Raw genomic sequence first — 19,748 nt, forward strand, 5'->3', positions numbered from 1 at the left:
CGAGGGTGCAGCCAAGGTGGGAACGCGCGCCGGCTCTCCCGGGGAGGGAGGCGCACCGGCGAGCGCGAGTGTGTGTGTGTGCGCGCGTGTGTGCCGGGGCGAGCGCGGGGTTCCTGGGGACGCGTGTGCGTGGAGGTATGTGTTGGGGATATACGGGATCCGGGGGAAACCTCAGCTTCACACAGGCTGAGGGAGCCTGTGAGAGTCCTCCTGAAATAGGAAGAGAGAAATCCCGGAGCCAGACACTGGAGGCTAGGGGGAAGGAGAAAGGAGGGGAGAGGCAGAAACGTGCTACACTGAGCACAGCCGAAAATCAGGGGCAGAGTCGGAGGCAAAACCTGGACTGGATCTCCTGCCACTCGGTGGAAGGGAAGAGGGAAGAAAGGAAGCGGTTCTGTTTCTCACCCCCTTCACATCCTTCATACTGATCCCAAACGCTTCCTCCAATGACCCAAGTAAGTAATCTGGGGAGATAAAGTATTTTAAGTCATTACCGTATCTGTTATGAAGCCATGCTTTTGTGGACTTAAAAGACCACGCAATTCCAGTTGTTGCTCTAAAAAGGGGTAACAATTTATGACCTACTGAACCACAAAGCCCGCGTAGAAATAAACGTATAGAGGAACCCCTGAGCTTCAGAGCACCACCATCGCTGTAATTAATTGCCTCATTTCTCTTTAGGTTTGTGTTTATTTTCTAAAGACAGTGTGTGCACACAGAGACCAGTAGGTTTTTTTTTGTTTGTTTTTTATTGTTTTGGTTTGGGACTCAAGATTTCACCCTCTTTAATTTCAAATATTACATAATCTTGGATCAGAAATCATTATGCTTTTATTTCTAGTGTGTGGAGAGACAGGAAAGCTAAGAAGGGGAAGCTAAGCAGGGAAGCCGAGAGAGTAGGTGCACCCAGGAAGGTACTGGGGAGGGGGAGTGACTGCTTCCTTCCCTCTCCCCAATCTCTCATACTGGGTTTAACGTTTTCTTCCAAGTTAACAGAATTCTGAACTGGGGAATCAATTAAATCTCCTCCTGTCTTACACTCAAGTTTTGTGAAATGGGATAAAAATGAAAATTCAGGGTAGGCTAATTTCTTACTGACTTTCTTATGTTAATTCACTCTACTAAGCAGAAGCTGGTGTGGATCTCTAGAGCTCCTCCAACTACTAAGGTAGTTAAAGCCAAGACAAAAAAAAAAAAAGATAATGCTTACTGGATTGTGAAGCCAAATGTAGGAAGATCAGCACATTACTCAAAAATTACCATAGGCTAATATGCAGTTGCATGGAGCCCACCTATAAAGCTACACGTGAAGATGTTTTCCTGATGATGGCTGTTAATGACCAGAATGACTCATGAAATTTAAGTCCTTCTGTTTTCTATTATCATCACAACACATTGGGTGCATCTTCCTTTCTTTGATTAATTCCTCCTTTCTTCACTAGAAAGGCTCTCAAGTTCCATCCTCAGTTATGCCATGGAAATGCTTAAAAATACAAAGCTGATTTGTTTACAAATTGACTTTCTCCTCTTCAGAATGCCACAGCTAAACATTTTCACTTTGAAACCAATGGTCACATACACATTTTTCTCCTGAAATTCTGGCGCAGTTTTTGTCTTCATGATACTGTGCTAACTGGCTGGCCCTGAGGTCACTGAACTCATTTTCCTCAACGTCCAAAATCAAGATGAGAACAAAATATACTCTAGTGTCTTTGTGGGCAAAGGATAAAGACAGATACGATAAGAAATCTCTGTAACCGAGTCATTATTTCGATGATGTTTGACATGACTCCATTCCAACTTCAGTTTCTATCACAGCTAGGTGATGGGCGTTGTCCACTCCTGAGGAAGGGGTAAATCCACACGGAACGTATCCTATCATCTCATACCGGGACTCAGTAGTAGCAGTATGGCAGGTAATGCAAGAAAAAGAATGTTGGAGGTGGAGGAAGAGTGGGTGAAAACATAGTAGATGTGGTTTAAGTTATTTAAAAAATCAGTGAATCACTAAGTATTCAATGAGCAATCAATGCAACTATACAGAACTAGGTTATTGTACACAATGAATTATAACGTAACCAAGCGTAAATAAATCACTTTAATCCCATCACGAGGCTGACACAATGTCGAGGAGGTTTGTGACTCCCAGGCAGACCAAAGAAGGAAGTAACTTGCCTTCCTTGTGTTCTCAGCCCCTACAGGGCCCACTTGTTGGCTGATGCAGCACTTTCTGAAGTGGTGGGAGAGGCAGCGTCCTAACCTTCCAGCTAAGGGCAACAGCACAGCCTGGGTGAGGTACTGGAAGCGAGCACACAGAAGCAAAAGAAAGGTAAGAAAGAGAAACACGCAGCGCTCTGCCATAACGGTAAAGGTTTCAAGTGGTGGCGGCCAGAATAGGAGGGTAGAGGATAGGTAAATTTTGCCAAAAGCATTAGCACGATTTGGGCTTTGGTTCAATACACGCGCACGCACACGCATGCACACACAATAATGATGAAGGCTTATTTTAAAATTGTGAGTCTTGGGGCGCCTGGGTGGCTCAGTCGGTTGGGCGTCCGACATCGGCTCAGGGCATGATCTCGTGGTTCGTGGGTTCGAGCCCCGCATCGGGCTCTGTGCTGAGAGCTAGCCTGTTTCAGATTCTGTGCCTCTCTCTCTCTCTCTCTGACCCCTGCTCCTGCTGTCTCTCTCTCTCAGAAATAAATAAAACATTGAAAAAAACTTTTTTTAAATCGTGAGTCTCATTGGGAAAATATGGTATGTTTGTTTATTAGGACAATAAGATTCTTGTTTATACAGCAATTCCACACCCCAGCTGTATTTGACAGCCCCTTCGGGGCATAAAATGAATGGAACCTCAGAGACTTTGAGTTCTACGGAAAAAGGACTAAGTCTCGAGGACCAGCCATAGTTAGTTAGTAGGCAAGCAGAGCAGCCCATGGCCGACTCCATGCTCAAGGGCTCTTCCTCCCGCAAGTCTGAAGGCATCTGGGGGCACGGTGTTAGCACCGAGGGATGAATGACAATTGGCCTAAGCCAGCCATGCCAATCCTTTCCCTTTTCTATTAAACAGTTCAGAGGTTGGCGTAAGACCAATTTCTGGTGAATGAGACGTAAGGAAATTTCTGGGAAACATTATTTTCCCTGATTAAAGGCAAGAACTATAGGAGCAGAAAGGTCTTTTTATCTTAGCCTCCTATCTTCTCAGAGCTAATTGACCATCTTGTGCCTAGGAGACCAGACTCTGCTAACAGGCAAAGAACAGAAGATGGAAAGAACCTAGATTTATTTCCTATGTGACTCCCCAAACCAGCCCTGGGACTACCAACCTCTGAACTTCTCATTAAATAATTCATAAATCTCTTTGTAGTTTATGCCACTATCAGTTGGTTTTTCTGCTATTTACAAATAAAAGCAATATAAATGTATAGTGCAAACTAAAGGAAGAACAGAAGTGAAGGCAAGAGACGGGTTAGTTGCAAACATTAGAAGGGGACAAAATTAGGTAGCACCGTGGCATCCATGTTAGATTTTCAGTCATGAAGCAAATCGCAGGAGACATCAAGGACAAGAAAGGGGGAGAAAATGGTACTTGGATAATGATAAAGAGACTTACTTGAAACTTCCACAGAAACATTTTAATAAAACAATGGGGTAGATGCCAGACCACATGGAATTGTATATGAAGTGGATGGAGAGAATATGGAAACATCAAGGTATAACTAATTACAGTGCGGGAGCTCCATGTGAAAGGGGGCAGGGTCATCAGGGAATGCTTTCCAGAAGAAGCTTCTAAAACTATAAGGAAGAGGCTAGACATAGTCAGAGACTGAACTTCACTATATGATTTGGTGGGTTAATTTTAAACATTTCTCTGTTTTATTTGCACTTTGTAAGTTTTCTGCAGTGTGAGTTCTTTATGAAAAAATTATTTTACAATAAATATGTCATACTTTCAACAAATGTAATTAAAATTTGTGGTCATGCTTTATAAAGTGAAGGGGCCTTACAATTATCTCATATATGTAAAACAAATGGCTGTTAATACTTTTCTCAGTAAAATAACACCTTTGTGGTATGAAAGTTTTTGTTGTTAATTTTTGAAAGCCTTGAATTAAGAAAAAAAAAAAAAAAAGACATACGGTGCCTGGGTTGGCCCTCAGTTGGTTAAGCGACCAACTTCAGCTCAGGTCATGATCCCTCAGGCTGTGAGTTCAAGCCCGGTGTCAGGCTCTGTGAAGATGGCTCAGAGCCTAGAGCCTGCTTCAGATTCTATGTCTCCCGCTCTCTGGCCCTCCCCCATGTGTGCTCTGATTGCCTCTCTCTGTGTGTGTGTGTCTCTCTCCCACCCCTGTCAAAAATAAACAAACACTTAAATAAAAAATTTTTAAAAACACAGTTACAGAATTTACTATTCTTTTGCTTAGTTATACCAATGCATGAATGAAAACAGCATGAATTTTGGGAGTTTTTTTTTTCTTTTGTGCACTTAGATCAAGCAGAATAAGTTCAAACGAAATCTCATGAAAACAAGAGAATGGTTTTCAAGTGTCTATTCCGCATCTTCGCTTGGCGCAAATCAAAGTCACTTAGTTAACCTGCCTCTTGAAAAACAGAGCCTGTAATGAAAAAGCTGTCAGAAATTTAACAACAGTAGCTCTGCCTGGTGCCTGGATAATGGGAAGGATGCTGAGTTACAGGGAAAGAAAAGGTAAACTTGGGTGAATAATGACCAAAAATGGTGGTGAAAATAATGTGGGGTATTTTTTTTTTACCAAGGCTTATACCCAACCAAATTGTAATAGTGCATTTAGCATTTATTGAGCCTTAAGAGTATACCCAGTATTAATATAAACCAGTTAAGATTATATCTTTAGGGCAGCTGAGGACCAGCTGGGTTGCTAATGATCTCTTGGAGAAAGCCAAACACTGAGGGACAACAGATTCTTCTTCTAATATTCTTCAAATGTGGCCAGAACTATCTGGCTTCAGTAGAGGGAATTATATGATCTGCTTAATCAGGGTTTTGCCTAGTACTGATGTCAGAATTTAGGACAGAGAAACGAAAGAGCTCTAATTATTTAATTATATGTAGTTTTCGTATATGCTGGAAGGATAGACAATGAAAGTATTTCATATATTCTTAAGCATTACTCGTATTTACTTGAAATATCACTGACAATCCCCAAGAAGGTATAAATAGGAAATATGTTAAGGCATTACAATGATTTAAAATGCTATTTTCAATTTTTTATGTTTATTAATGACCCAGGAACTCACTCTCCATTGATTCTAAGTGAGATTCATGCCTAGAAATACATCTTAGGTCATAAAGTACATTTAAATGTCAAGTAACAAAATATTTACTTTCAAAAATTGGTGTTAGGACCACTTTCTTCCTTGGAACAATGTTGGCAAATGTAATTCTGGCTAAGCACCATTTTATACCATCATTAGAAAAGCTTATTGTACATAAGGAAGAGACTTTCATTTTGACTTTATGGCCCACGATATTAATAGCTGCCTTCAGTAATGTCATTATTTAAAGCTCACGTGTTTTTGAAGTGTTTCCAAATGAGATATGTAAATGTAAGAGAGTGACACAAATGAAAATCCTATTGCAGATTAATAAACTTGCATTTTTGTAGTTCATAAAAGAAGATCATTTAACCTTGTCTTACTTGTTATAAATTCTGATATTAATGTTATGAGAGATGATTCTGGAGCTAAGCAGTAATTTGACATACCTAGATTGTTGGGACCATACATCTTGGCAGTCACCTCTCCAGTTCTTTGCTTTCGTGAAAGATGAATGGAGCTGTGCATAGTTTTCAGATCGCCTGGCACCAAAAGCAATGACCTTCCTTTTTTGTTTTGTTTTGTTTTTGTTTTTGTTTTAATTCCACGTAGTTAACACAGTGTAATGTTAGTTTCAGGTGTACAATATAGTGATTCAACACTTCCATACACCACCCGGTGCTCATCACAGGGACCCTCCTTAATCTTCAGCACCTATTTGACCCATCCCCCAGCCCACTGCCCCTCAGGTAACCATCTGACAAAGACCTTCCTTAAGGCCAGAGAGAGACAACCAAGATTTTTCCAGAGGGAAGAGCTCTTCGCATGCTGCTGATTTTCATCAGTTGGAACACCTTAACTCTATTATAATTTCTCAGATTCTAAAAACTCTGGGTTAATTATTATTAATTATCCCAACGTTAAAGAAGCAGTATGACAGACTTGGTTTGGGTAAAAAAATTGATGATGAACTCAAAATATTGCTGTTGTTAACTATTTTACAACATACCGATATCTGCTTTTTAAACCATATCTGTCGAATTTCAGTCCTTCTAAGGACGCTACTCTGAAGGAACAGTAAGATAATTTTCTGGTTAAGCTTTCCTTTTTTAACCTAATGTCTCCAGAACAGAGGATCAAAATAAAACAAAACAAAATAAAAGTTACTTAGAAAAATAAGCTACAGAATGGTTTAATTGGTTAGAATCAGAAGAAATCCAGGACCATACTTTGATATGAAATTACTTTTAGCCATGGGAGGTGATCTGAATATTCTAAAATTCAATAATCAACATTTTCAAAGCTTTAAACTTGAGGAGTTATCTAATAACTTCAAGATACAGTGATTAAATGCATTTAATTTCATTATAAGTTAGGATAGATACTGGCAAGAAAAAAAAGGAAACAGAAATCTTAAGTAGATTCTGCTTTCATCCACTGGTGCATGTAAGTCAACAAAACTTCCTTGTTGAGCATTACATCTTAAAGCGGTATTGGTTTTTTTCTGTGAAAAGCTGATGGAGCGGGTAGAAGCAATGTTCTTGAGGCCAGGCCAACAAGATACCTTTTCTCTATTCATTGGCTACAGTCACAAACATCCCAATTAAAAACTGTTAGTCATAAGAGAAGGTAGGAGACAGCAGCCGGGTTGTACTAAATTATAATTCTACAAAGAAAAACCTCAAAGTCCTAATGGAACCAATTATCCTAATGGAAAATAGTAACACACCAATAACTTCACTGATAAATTTTACTTTCTCCTTTGACAAAGATTATGATCGTGTCATGAAGAAGGCAGACTGACCCCTATTAAAAAATAAATAAAACTGATTTCTATGGAATAGTGAATATCATCTCTTAGGCAAGTTACAATTATAAAGTTTTCAATAATAATTCATACTTACATAGCTCTTCAAATTCTACCATTCACCTTCATGGTTGGAATGAATATACATGGACACAGAGGTACAAAGAAAATTTTCTTCCTCCACGTAGCCATTACTATGAATAATAACTAGAATTTAGCAATAAAATGTGCTTCCTAATAAGCCAGGAAAACAATTCCCCAATGTGACCAGACAAATCCTGTAACATATTTTCTATCAATGCTAATATTTTCATTGAGTTTTATGCATAAGTGGTTTTTTTTTTTGTTTGTTTCTTCTCCTGGCAAGTATTCACAAATGTATTCTCACCTCCCATATAGAACAAAGTTTCCTAAGCAGTCTATGACAACACCACACCCCAAGTGTGTCACATTTTAAAAGATCAGTAAACAGTAAAGGAAAGAATAATAAATCTTTAGGTTTACAGCCTGCATAGCAAAGACAAACTAGCAATAATTTTTAGACCTATGGTTAGGAAAATAGCACTGATATTGATCTATGTCATTTAATGGTAACTCAAAATCTAAACTTAATTCCACTGAATTCCATAAAACATTTACGGCTAACATCCTCCATTCTTTATCGGGTACAAACAAAGTAGAATATATTTAATTTCATATAAAACATTTTTTTTACTTGAAGAATATGCCTCTATTTGTCTTTATAATACGAATTCACTTTCAGGCAATCATTTCCAACACTTGCCTCTATATTAGCTCCACACATTTTATTAAATTTCAGAGGGAAATAATTAAATGTGATAGAGTAAACCTCATGTATTTTGTTAAGTCACTTGGAGAAAAGAAAACGTCTGAGCTTGGAAGTTGGAAGTCCCATCTGCTAACGATCTGTTTCCAGGGAGGTGTCCCAGGCAAGCAGAGCAGCAGCCTGCAACATGCCTTCAGTTTTCTCCTGATGTTCATTTGCAATGATAGCCAATCAATGTTGAGGACATTACTAAGCAATCCAGGGCTGTTTGCTTTTAATTGGTAAACTGTCTTCCAAAAATAACATCTTTGGGCTTCACAACACCCTAGTCATAGAGCCATTACAGAATGAATGTCTTTACTGTACCAGAGGACCTGTATGAATAATGAATAGGGCTCTATTTTTCCTGGGAAACAAACATGTACCGGCATGTTTGAGGTAATGAACAGTATTGTGAGTGTGCACAGCCTCGGACACTACCTCTGGTCTGACTTCTACCTTAATTTAAGTAGATAACTGATTTTAAAACCCCACAGAGGGTCGAACAACCTTATTTTAAACCTGTAACATGCTGCCTGGTTTATATGTTGCTTTTACAACTTTAAAATGATGATTTAGTACAAAAATTGAAGAGATGAAGGATCATGTTACAGTCTCTAAGGGGCAAGGCTGGCTTGCACCAATTTGAGAGGAAAAGAAAAGAACATTTGAACACAGCATTTAAGGAACTAGAATTTCATCTTTATTTTAAACTTTACAGAAACACAGTTGAATCATGAATCTCCTGAGCACACATAAAAAGTAATTTTGTGCTGTGCAAAGTGTAACTAAATTTAGATATTTGTGCAAGAGATACTTCACAAAATCACTAATGAAAAGTAAGATCTAAGATTTTAAGAAGATAATGACCTTGGAATGTGTTTAAAACTATTTGGCTTTTCCTTTAGAAAGATCATGAAAGGGCTTAATGTATTTTGTAAATTACTTCCATAATGATTTCACTTACAAAGAATATAATTTGCTAGTCTATTTTCATAATGAATGAGAGCTTAATGAATCACACATACTTCACCATTCAACAGAAATATGGGGCATCACAGCACTGAATTGAAATATTCATTGTAAGAAGTCTTTGGAGTTTGGCAAGAAGACTTTAAAAATTTGTTTCTTTCTGTTTTTCAGGGTGAAGCACGTTCCTGTTCAAGTTGACTTAAAGAATGAGTTAACCATCATACAAAATTATTGTTCGTTGGTAGCAACTCAAATGGAGAGTCTCCTATTTATAAACGATTATGAATTTTCACCGGACACAAACTCAGGTGTAAGGACACTTCCTTTGGTTTCCTATAATGGAACTTAATTTCTATCTGATGTCTCTCTTCTACTCGGCTGCAGAAAATTTAATCTTGCCAATCCAAGGTAAATGTAGTCACCTAAGAATTTTTTCAGACCTATCTCCCTCCCCAGGGAGGGTTCATTTTGTCCATGTGGAGATGGTGAGACATTTGGGCATTGGTGAAAACAGATCACCTAGTTGTTGGTCGTGGCTATTTTCTAGGACAGCATTATCTGAAAGTAATAGATCTTTTTGCAGTCCCTGCCAACATGGTCCACAGCGCATCCGACGCAACACCATCCCCCTTCTCGCCTAGGATCCTACACATCCACAAGTGTGTGTGAACTACCGAGAGCGGTAGCTTTCTTTCCCTCAACTTATCTGCGCCCTCTATTGATTGCACAGGGAAGGTGGGCTGCCCACCTGCACCTCTAGTAGTTTTCTCAGTCTACCGCTGCATTCTTTCACTGCTCCCTTTCCATTGTAGTACAAAGGACATGAGAGAGAATACAGACTACAGTGCCTCCTGGTAGGAGAGTGCAAATGCTCACCTCCACCCTCTGGAGACTCTGATTCTATCAAGGTTCAGCCCACACAGAGGACACAGGGAAACTACATGTATATTAGCTTCCAGTTTTCTGTCTTCTCCTTCACCCAGCATTTTTATTAGAACGGGACAAGAAAGGGGCGCCCGGGTGGCTTAGTCGGTTAAGCGTCTGACTTTCGCTCAGGTCATGATCTCGCGGTTTGTGGGTTCGGGCCCCGCGTCGGGCTCTGTGCTGACTGCCAGCTCGGAGCCTGGAGCCTGTTTCAGTCTGTGACTCCCTCTCTCTCTGACCCTCCCCTGCTCACGCTGTCTCTCTCTCTCTCCTAGAAATAAATAAAACATTAAAAAAAAAAAATTAAAAAAAAAAATGGGACAAGAAAATGGCTCTTGCTTCATAGGTGTTGCATTCATTCTTATTTATTGCTTATGGCTTTCACAAGAGACCTTGTTTTTCCTTCAGAACTTAGACTGCTTGAGTTGTATGCGAATCACTAACTGCAGGCACACTCAGAGGGGTCTTAGGGCTCCCAAGAGGGGAAAAGGAGTGGCTGTCCTATTACCCTTAATCAGCCAAGGCAGGGCCTCAGCATGGTTCTGTAGATTCAAGCCCTTTGACTAACTTGAGGCATCTGGTCAACTCTGTGCACACATGCAAACATGGGTGCGTGGGTGTGCGTGTGTGTGTGTGCATGCATACCTGCCTATGAACATGCATGAACAAGCAAGAGAGTGTTCATATGAGTTTGGAAAGTATCTCAAATACGAGAAATGTGGACATGGCCTATGTGTGTCCAGGTATAGGCTTGGGGCACTGCTCCCCAATCCAGAATGACATTCCAGGCCTGGTTACAACAGCTACTGGAGAGAAACAATTTTGGAAAAAGATATTTCAAAGCCCAGGTGGTCCTGAACTGTGGAAGAATGGACAAGGGAGAATTCTACTTGTCCAAATTTAGGGCAGTCCTGTCTGTGGATGGACTTCCATTTGTACATTGGCTTCAGGTACTGGGAATACCATGGTAATCTTTCTCAGCTTATCATGTCAACTCCACAATTTGTGATAACTTTGATGTCTCTAAATAGACTATTTATTCAGCCATTTATTCATAAAAACCTTTATCGAACATGCATATCACGTATAGTGCCCTATTGAATTGAGATCCTTTCAAGTTTAATTTATTTCTTAATAATTGGATAAGAAGTAAGAGGTGGCCTAGTAAAAGGCCTTAAGAAAAACAAACAAGTACAGAAATCATGCCTTCAAAATTTTCAATCTTAGGCATACTTAAAAAGGTATGTTTTACTATTATTTCTTTAAGGAATACCACTTCAACTCCATTAATTAGTATAATATACCTTAATGTAAATATGGGCCACATTATGATTTATGTCTTATGGATTGACAACTGGCCTCTTTATATGACTTTCCGAAGAGCAATCAAAGCAGTGGTCTGGTGGGGCGCCTGAGTGGTTCAGTCGGTTGAACGTCCGACTTTGGCTCAGGTCATGATCTCACAGTTCGTGGGTTCAAGCCCCACATCAGGCTCTGTGCTGACAGCTCAGAACCTGGAGCCTCTTTCGGATTCTGTGTCTCCTTCTCTCTCTGTGCCCCTCTCCATTCACACTCTGTCTTACTCTGTCAAAAATAAATAAAATGTAAAAAAAATTTGGTTACACTTACAATAGTGACTTTAATACACCAGTTGAAGGAGCAGTGGCTCAGCATATCCAGAATTTTGGGTTTTGTTTGTTAAATTTGATTATTCCAACCCCCAGAAAAAGGTCTCACCTGCAACTGGCACTCAGGACTTGAGAAGCTAAAAAATCTGAGAATGAATAAAATGATCAATTTAGTGGATTTATCTGCTCTCTCTAACACTCACCATCTTCCTGTAACCTCCAACTCTACAAGACTAAGGTCATTTTGAACCTATACATTACAATACATCTTGAACCTATACATCCCAATACATTTTGGAGAAAATTTTAATTTCTCCATAATGGAGTTTAGTATTTTAACTGGCTACAAACAGCAGAATAAACATTAATCTCTTGACTATTACCTTGCAAAAGAGTCTAAAGTCATCAATTTTCAATACTTGAAAGTATGATATTAATTGTGATTCAAGAGCAAATGATCATAACCTTTCAAAAAATGAAATTTAAATTAGAATAAGAAAACATATCTTAGATTTTCAGAAGAGTGTTATGGGTCAGGAGAGTCTCAATTTTGCAGACGAGTTAACATGTGCTACTAGAATTCATATTCAAGGAATATGATAAGTGAGCTAGGCAATGGTAAAGGTATGCACATGTCCAGAAACTAACAGGTGCACTGTTTAAGAAAAGGGGCGGTGATCCTCTCTTCAAACCAATTTAAAACCTCACACTAGCTCTACCAGTAGCATCAAACTAACACAAAGACATTGCAACCAATCAGGATGCTATTATCCTTACACTTAGGTAAACCAATCAATAGTTTATTCCTTTCCAAGGCCTATTATCAAGCCTAACACTGTCCTATATGAGGTTTTAAACATAAATAAAGTACACCTCTTGCTCTTCAAGAGGGAGGGATGGCACGTAACATTTATCGAGTCCCTCGTGTTTTTCTGCCATTGTTGTGTATGATTTCAACCAAATAAAACCATATAAAAAAATAACAGAAGTCAAAATTGGAATTGCTCTTACCACTACACCATATTGCAAGAATCACAATTCAAATTTTCTGTGTCGGGAAGGGCATCTTGGGTCTAGAAAACATTATCTTTTGACTATTCTGACTATTTTCATGTTTAAAGTCATTGTAGAAGTCTGTGGGTAGCTGGTCTGTGCTATCTGTGGTGCTCAATTCATGTGTTCATGAGCATAAATAATACAAATATATTTGCATCTATGTAAGGTATAAAGTGTTTTGATTTCTTGCTCTTTTTTAGTTTTCATGGTAAATATATTCTGTAGCCCTGGGAATTCTGCATTTTGAGCGAATTACACAAAAACTAGAAACTGTACAACTGTATCAATCTAATACATCTCTGTCACAAATATTTGGAAATTATCCAGATCTTCAGTGAATTATGGGAAGTACTGGTAGCAAGGAACATGTATGATTGAATCTTGTTAGTATAAATGGTTATATATTAACTACTATTTCTTACTATAGTTGTTTTGGCTACCATTCATTTTTCCCAGTGGCAGAGCAACATCACCAAAGTGGAGAACTATATGATAGTGGTGATCAATAGTATTTGAAGTAAAATGTTCATTTTTAAATGATTTGATTCCTGGGGCTCCTGGATAGCTTGTAAGTTGAGCGTCTGACTTCAGCTTAGGTCATGATTTCAGGGTTTGTAAAAGTTCAAGCCCCACATCAGGTTTTCTCCTATTAGTGTGGAACCAGCTTCAGATCCTCTGTCTCTCTCGCTCTCTGCCACACCCCCACTCGTACACGTACTCTCTCTCTCTCTCAAAAATAAATAAACACCAAGAAAATAACTTTAAAAAATATGACTCCTGATAGAGTGTTAAATAAGGGCTGGCAATAATGTTGTTTTTTGTTTTTTGTTTTTTGTTTTTTTATGCGATAAGTCCAAGTGATTTGAGGACGACTCTGAGGTCACTTCCAGCCTTAGAGAATAAAAGGTACATTGCTATATTACTAAAGTCTGTTATGAGACAGGCGGAGGTGAGTGGTGGAATTTGTGCTACACGTTTGCCCTCCCTGATCTAGACTGCAAGTTAAATAATCCTATAAATGCTCTTTGCTAATGTAAAATCAGCTTATTTATTAAGACAGAGCAAACCGATTAACACATCTCTCTACCACTTGCCAAAATAGAGATTCATTTTCTTATCATAAAGAACAGGAGAGAGAATCTTTGGGATGGGAGATTTCAATGATAAAAACCATTTTAATGAAATGTGCTTTCATTTCAAAGCCGTATTCTAAATTCATGATTAAAGATCTAAGAAATAAAGAGCAACTATAACTCTACATTTTCAACATGTTCTTGTTGTCTTTTTTATCAGACTGCTAAAATTGGAGAGGGGAAAGTGGATCTTATTTTAAGAATCAGCAGTCTCATAAACTATTTCTCCTGACTTAACATCTTTATAATAAAAATCTACTATAATAAATTCATTGCTAGGTTGTATTTTTATTACTACAATCTCCCCCATGAGTTCTCAGTTAAAAATATTCTGGGGGAGGAAGAGAATGTCATTTCTGTCAGAACATAATTCTCCACCTGCTGAAAAACAAAGGCATATAGTTTGTGCTAGTTGCCTATTATTATTTAAACATTGATATATAAGCTTATATATTTATAGCAAATTAAAAAATAGATGGGGCACATTATACAAGTCATTGTTACCAAAGTGACCATCATAAATTGTGAAGTGTCCAATATCCATCTCAAACTTCTAGCAGAAAAAAATTAAAAGAGCCTAAATCTCTAAAACAAAGAAGATGAAAAAAAAAGAATAGTACTAAACTCATAATCTTGGTATCTATTCATGAAAGATAGTCATATTTTTCTTTTTTTATTATGAAATAAAAATGTATTGAATCAGTTCCAGAGTCTATTAATTGTTTTATGATACTTTTAAAATTTGAATAAATATATCCTGATTTAAAAATAATCTGCTTTGTGACTATAAAAATTGTGTCTAAACTACCCCAGGCTATAAGGAGCCACCTTTAGCAAGTATCTAATGGCAGCTTCTCACATCTGCATTTAAATCAGACACAGTCATCAGGTGCTTCTACTGAGACTGAGATTTGACCCATTAAATTCAAATCTGCCTGTATATTTGCTGTGGGCTAGGGCAATAATCTAAGATTTAAAAAGTTATCTCAACTCGGTTGGCTTAAGGGTAAAAAATGATTTACTCATTCTAAAGATTCTCGGATCCTATTTCTGGAATCACTCCTGTATTGACATTTTTCTATCCCTACATTTCAGAACTTCATTCCAGAACTTCACTGCCTCATTCCAGAACTTCACCATTTGTTACCATGTATTAAATATCCTTGATTCAATAGCTCTTAACTCCATGTCACTCTGCATAGCAACAACAGAATCATCTGTGATGGAGAAAATCCAACAACTATAAAGTTATCCACGACTTTAAAACAACAGCACCAAAAACCTGGCTTAAGTGCACCTCTCCAGTGTTATTTTCTTTGACTCAAACCCCACACTTGAACTAGACTAGACTTTTCAATATTCCCTGAATACCTGGTACTCTTTTGTGACACTATGTCTTATTTAACTCTACATTTCTGCCATCTTTTCCTTGGTGTTTTAATGTATTCCCATCACCTTCTTTTATCTTGTTTCCCTGGACAGGATCTTACCTCCTTTTTTGGTTTCTGTTAGGAAAATTGAAAAACTTGAAAATGGGTCACAAAAGATTTCCGGGTAGCCTTTTATTGGAATACTGGCATTTTCTAGCTGGCCCTTTGGAGATCTCTCATTGCATGGCAACTTAAAGCACCTGATTAGATTATTTTACAGCTGTGTTTGTTATAGAAAACTTTTAGTAATGCAAAAAATTACTGTCTGTAGAAATACAAATAAACTTTGCTCAGTCAGGAAAGATACAATTAGTTCTGTCTTGAAGATGATTTCAAAAGTAATATTTTATTGCCCTCCAGGACAATTGAGCCATTTTGAGTTTATCGGGAAATTCATTTCAGCATTGTTGACGTTATATACAATATTTGAATTTTCCTCTGAACAGGTTTTAAAGTCTTACTGGTTCACTCATTAATAAACTAAATAAAATGTCTTCCATCAATATAAGAATGATGGATTTACGTTATTTTTAATTATATCTGAACAATTTGGGAGGTCCTACAGACATACACGATGAGCTTATCCAAAAGAGCCAGGTTGTTAAAAAAAAAATGTACCTTGTGGGAAATCCCAAATGGCAATAAAATTTAAATGTTTCTGACTGTTTCGCTATAGTTACCCCTTCTACCAATTGTGTGTATGTGTGTGGGGGTGGTGTGTGAGGGGTGTGTGTGTGTAAAGCAGGGCAGGAGACAGAGCTGTACAGTATGATCATTTATTCCATATTGGTGACAATAGGGATTAGAAAATAGATTTTATAGTAGGACTTTTTGACAATCTCTGTCAACTGGATGATAGAAATATATTTTGTAATGAATGAGAAATGACAGAGAATATGCTATATATATTGTCTATTTGCACGCTCAAATCAATTAAGAATTTTCTGTTGAAATAAATAAATAAAAGGCATAGAAATTGACAAAAAAAAGTAGTCCACTTTCACTCTTTGCAGATGACATGATACTCTACATGGAAAACTTGAAAGACTCCTCCAAAAAAACTGCTAGAACTGATATGTGAATTCAGCAAAGTTGCAAGATATATACTCAGTGTACAGAAATTGGTTGCTTTCTATACACCAATAACAAATCAGCAGAACAGGAAGTCAAGGAATTGATTCCACTTAACAGTTGCATCAAAAACTATAGCATACTTGGGAATAAACCTACCAAATAGGTGAATGATCTATATGCTGAAAACTATAGAAAGCTTATGAAAGAAATTGAAGAAGACACAAAGAAATGGAAAAACATTCCATGTTCATAGATTGGAAGAACAAATATTGTTAAAATGTCTATACTACCCAAAGCAATTTACACATTCAGTGCAATCCCCATCAAAATTACACCAGCACTTTTCACAAAGCTAGAACAAACAATGCTGAAATTTGTGTGGAACCACAAAAGACCCTGAATAGCCAAAGTAATGTTGAAAAAGAAAACCAAAACTGAAGGCATCACAATTCTGGACTCAAGCTGCATTACAAAGGACTAATCTTCAAGACAGTATGGTCCTGGTACAAGTACAGACACATAGATCAGTGGAACAGAATAGAGAACCGCAAGGGACCCACAAATGTATGGTCAACTAATCTTTGACAAAGAAAGAAAGAGTATCCAATGGAAAAATGGTACTGGGAAAACCGGGCATCAGCATGTAGAAGAATGAAACTGGACCACTCTCTTACACCATACACAAAAATAAAATTCAAAATCGATTAAAGGCCTAAATGTGAGACAGGAAACCATCAAAATCCTAGAGGAGAAAACAGGCAGCAATCTCTTTGACCTCAACCACAGCAACTTCTTATAAGTCTCTGAAGGCAAGGGAAATAAAAGCAATAATGAACTATTGGACCTCATCAAGATAAAAAGCTTCTGCACTGCAAAGGAAACAGTCAACAAAACTAAAAATCAAGAAAAAAGTTGGGAGAAAATATTTTCATTTAAAAAAAAATTTTTTTAGTTTATTTATTTTTGAGACAGAGAGAGACAGAGCATGAGTGGGGGAGGGGCAGAGAGAGAGGGAGACACAGAATCTGAAACAGGCTCCAGGCTCTGAGCTTTCAGCACAGAGCCTGATGCAGGGCTCGAACCCGTGAGATCTGATCTGAGCCGAAGTCGGACGCTTAACCAACTGAGCCACCCAGGCGCCCCAAGAAAATATTTTCAAATGACATATTGGATAAAGGGTTGGTATCCAAAATTTATAAAGAACTTAGCAAATTCACCACCCATAGAACAAATAATCCAATGAAGAAATGGGCAGAAGACATGAATAAACACTTTTCCAAAGAAGACATTCAGATGACTAACAGACACATGGAAAAAATGTTCAACTTCATTCATCATCAGAGAAATACAAATCAAAACCACAAGGAGATACCACTTCATACCTGTCAGAATGACTAAAATGTACAACTCAGGAAACAATAGATGTTGGTAAGAATGCAGAGAAAGGAGAACACTTTTGCATTGTTGGTGGGAATACAAACTGGTGCAGTCACTCTGGAAAACAATGTGGAGATTCTTAAAAAAAAAAATTAAAAAATAGAACTACCTTATGACCCAGTAATTGCACCATTAGGTATTTATCCAAAGGATACAAAAATGCTGATTCAAAGGGGCACATGCACCCCAGTGTTTGTAGCAGTGCTATCAACAATAGCCATATTATGGAAAGAGTCCAAATGTCCACCGATTGATGAATGGATAAAGATGTGGTATACATACATATACAATGGAATACTACTCAATGATGAAAAAGAATGAAATCTTGCCATTTGTAACAATGTGGATGGAACTAGAGTGTATTATGTTAAGTGAAATATGTTAGAGAAAGACAAATATGGTTTTACTCATGTATGGAATTTAAGAAACAAAACAGATGAACATAGAGGAAGGGAAGGAAAAATATGATAAAAAAAAAAGAGAGGGAGGCAAACCATAAGAAACTCTTAAATACAGAGAACAAACTGAGGGCTGCTGAAGGGGGTCGGTGGAGATGGGCTAAATAGGTGGTGGGGATTAAGGAGGGCACTTGTTGGGATGAGCACTGGGCGTTTTTATGTAATTGATGAATCACTAGGTTCTACTCCTGAAACCAATACTACGCTACATGTTAACTAACTTGAATTTAAACAAATAAATCTTTAAAACAAAGAATTTTCTGTTAACTGACGAGAACAACTCTTAAAAACGTGAATCAGTGAGTTAATGAGTTTTTGTGTTTTTGTGTTACTTTTGACCCTTGCCTAAGATTATAAAACTGAAACTTTATGCTCTCTAGGTGTCAATCTATTGGTCTATGTGCCCTTTAATTGAGAGAGGCCTTGACCTTTCAGTATGTGACTATGTAATGTTTCCCTATTTCTGGAGGGTTTTAATACATTAGATTGTAATGTCTATTAAAAGCACTATCTTTTGGTTGGTTGTCTAGGTGACACTGTGCTTTCAGAATTGGGTTTGTGCCTTTGATTACCTTTACCCTGGCTTTTTTTTTTAATCTGTAAATCATAGGAAACTGATTGTAATAAAAGCCATTCTTGTCCACCTAAATGTAAATGGGTTTTTTTTCTGGGAGGGATACAATTGATCTCTGCCCTATAGAAAAATAAATTCCAAAGGTTATGTATTATTTCCTCAGTTTTGCATCTGTAAACAGTCATTTCAACATTCTTTTTTTTTTAAATGCTTATTTATTAATTTTGAATGAGAGGCAGAGAAAGGGGAGGAGCAGAGAGAGGGAGAGAGGGAATCCCAAGCAGCCTCCTCACTGTTAGCACAGAGTCTGAACCGTGAGATCATGACCTGAGCCAAAATCAAGAGTTGGACATTCAACTGACTGAGCCCTCCAGGCACCCTCCAACATTCTTGAATGTGCCTGCATAATTGTATCTACATTGACATCTACCTCTGCATTTGTCTGTTCTTCAGAGTCTCATTCACACAAGTTTTACCATCTTATAGGCACTTATTAATCAATGAACTAAATAAAATATTTGATGTCCGTTCACTTTATATTTTCATAAGAGTAATGATTATTATTTAACATTGATTAACATCAAGTGTTAAAAAATTACAATTATCAGCTTCCTCTGTACTTCGTTCCCACTCGGGCATTTCATAACAATTTCTCAATTCCTCTCCACTAACCTGTCTTAAGTGGACAAACTGTGTATTCACAGGGTCTAAAAAAAATACCTGTTTTATATCAGGTAATAGGTACTAACATATATATTATATAGAGCAGGGCCTGCCAAGAACTTTGGTGGAGAAAAAATATGTAAGAGGATGAGAGAATGACTATGTTTTGTAACTCCTCTCACCTCTTATTAGTGGATTGATGCTATGTAGTAGAAGTTACAATTCATCAATTTTGTTAATCAGGATTCATGCAAAAACAATTAATTGGAATGTTAAACACCTGAAAACATTTCAACCATGGTCTCACCAACATTACAGAGTGTGTGTAAAGGTGATATCTTTTTTATTTTAGAAATTGTAATACTATATAAACATAATTCTCTAAGTGCAAACTCAAATTTTTTCACTCTTGAAGTCTGACTTTAATATATCAATTTTAATGACATGTTTTAAAGGCTGAAAAATAAT

At 37.6% G+C, this 19,748-nt stretch overlaps 1 long non-coding RNA gene across 2 annotated transcripts; it reads left to right on the forward strand.

The window, feature by feature from the left end:
* Nucleotides 1–6: 6 nt before the first annotated feature.
* Nucleotides 7–10,074, forward strand: LOC144244764 (uncharacterized). Of its 2 annotated transcripts, XR_013339055.1 has the most exons (4): nt 7–455; nt 1,819–1,916; nt 2,193–2,329; nt 9,075–10,074. It is a non-coding gene; the product is annotated as an uncharacterized LOC144244764 (long non-coding RNA). The 2 variants fall into 2 exon arrangements; XR_013339056.1 differs by lacking the exon at nt 7–455 and having other exon boundaries at nt 1,440–1,916.
* The last annotated feature ends 9,674 nt before the right edge of the window (nt 10,075–19,748 follow it).

This window comes from Crocuta crocuta, unplaced genomic scaffold (assembly GCF_008692635.1).
Source record: "Crocuta crocuta isolate KB4526 unplaced genomic scaffold, BGI_CrCroc_1.0 scaffold188, whole genome shotgun sequence".
NCBI classification, from domain to species: Eukaryota; Metazoa; Chordata; class Mammalia; order Carnivora; family Hyaenidae; genus Crocuta; species Crocuta crocuta.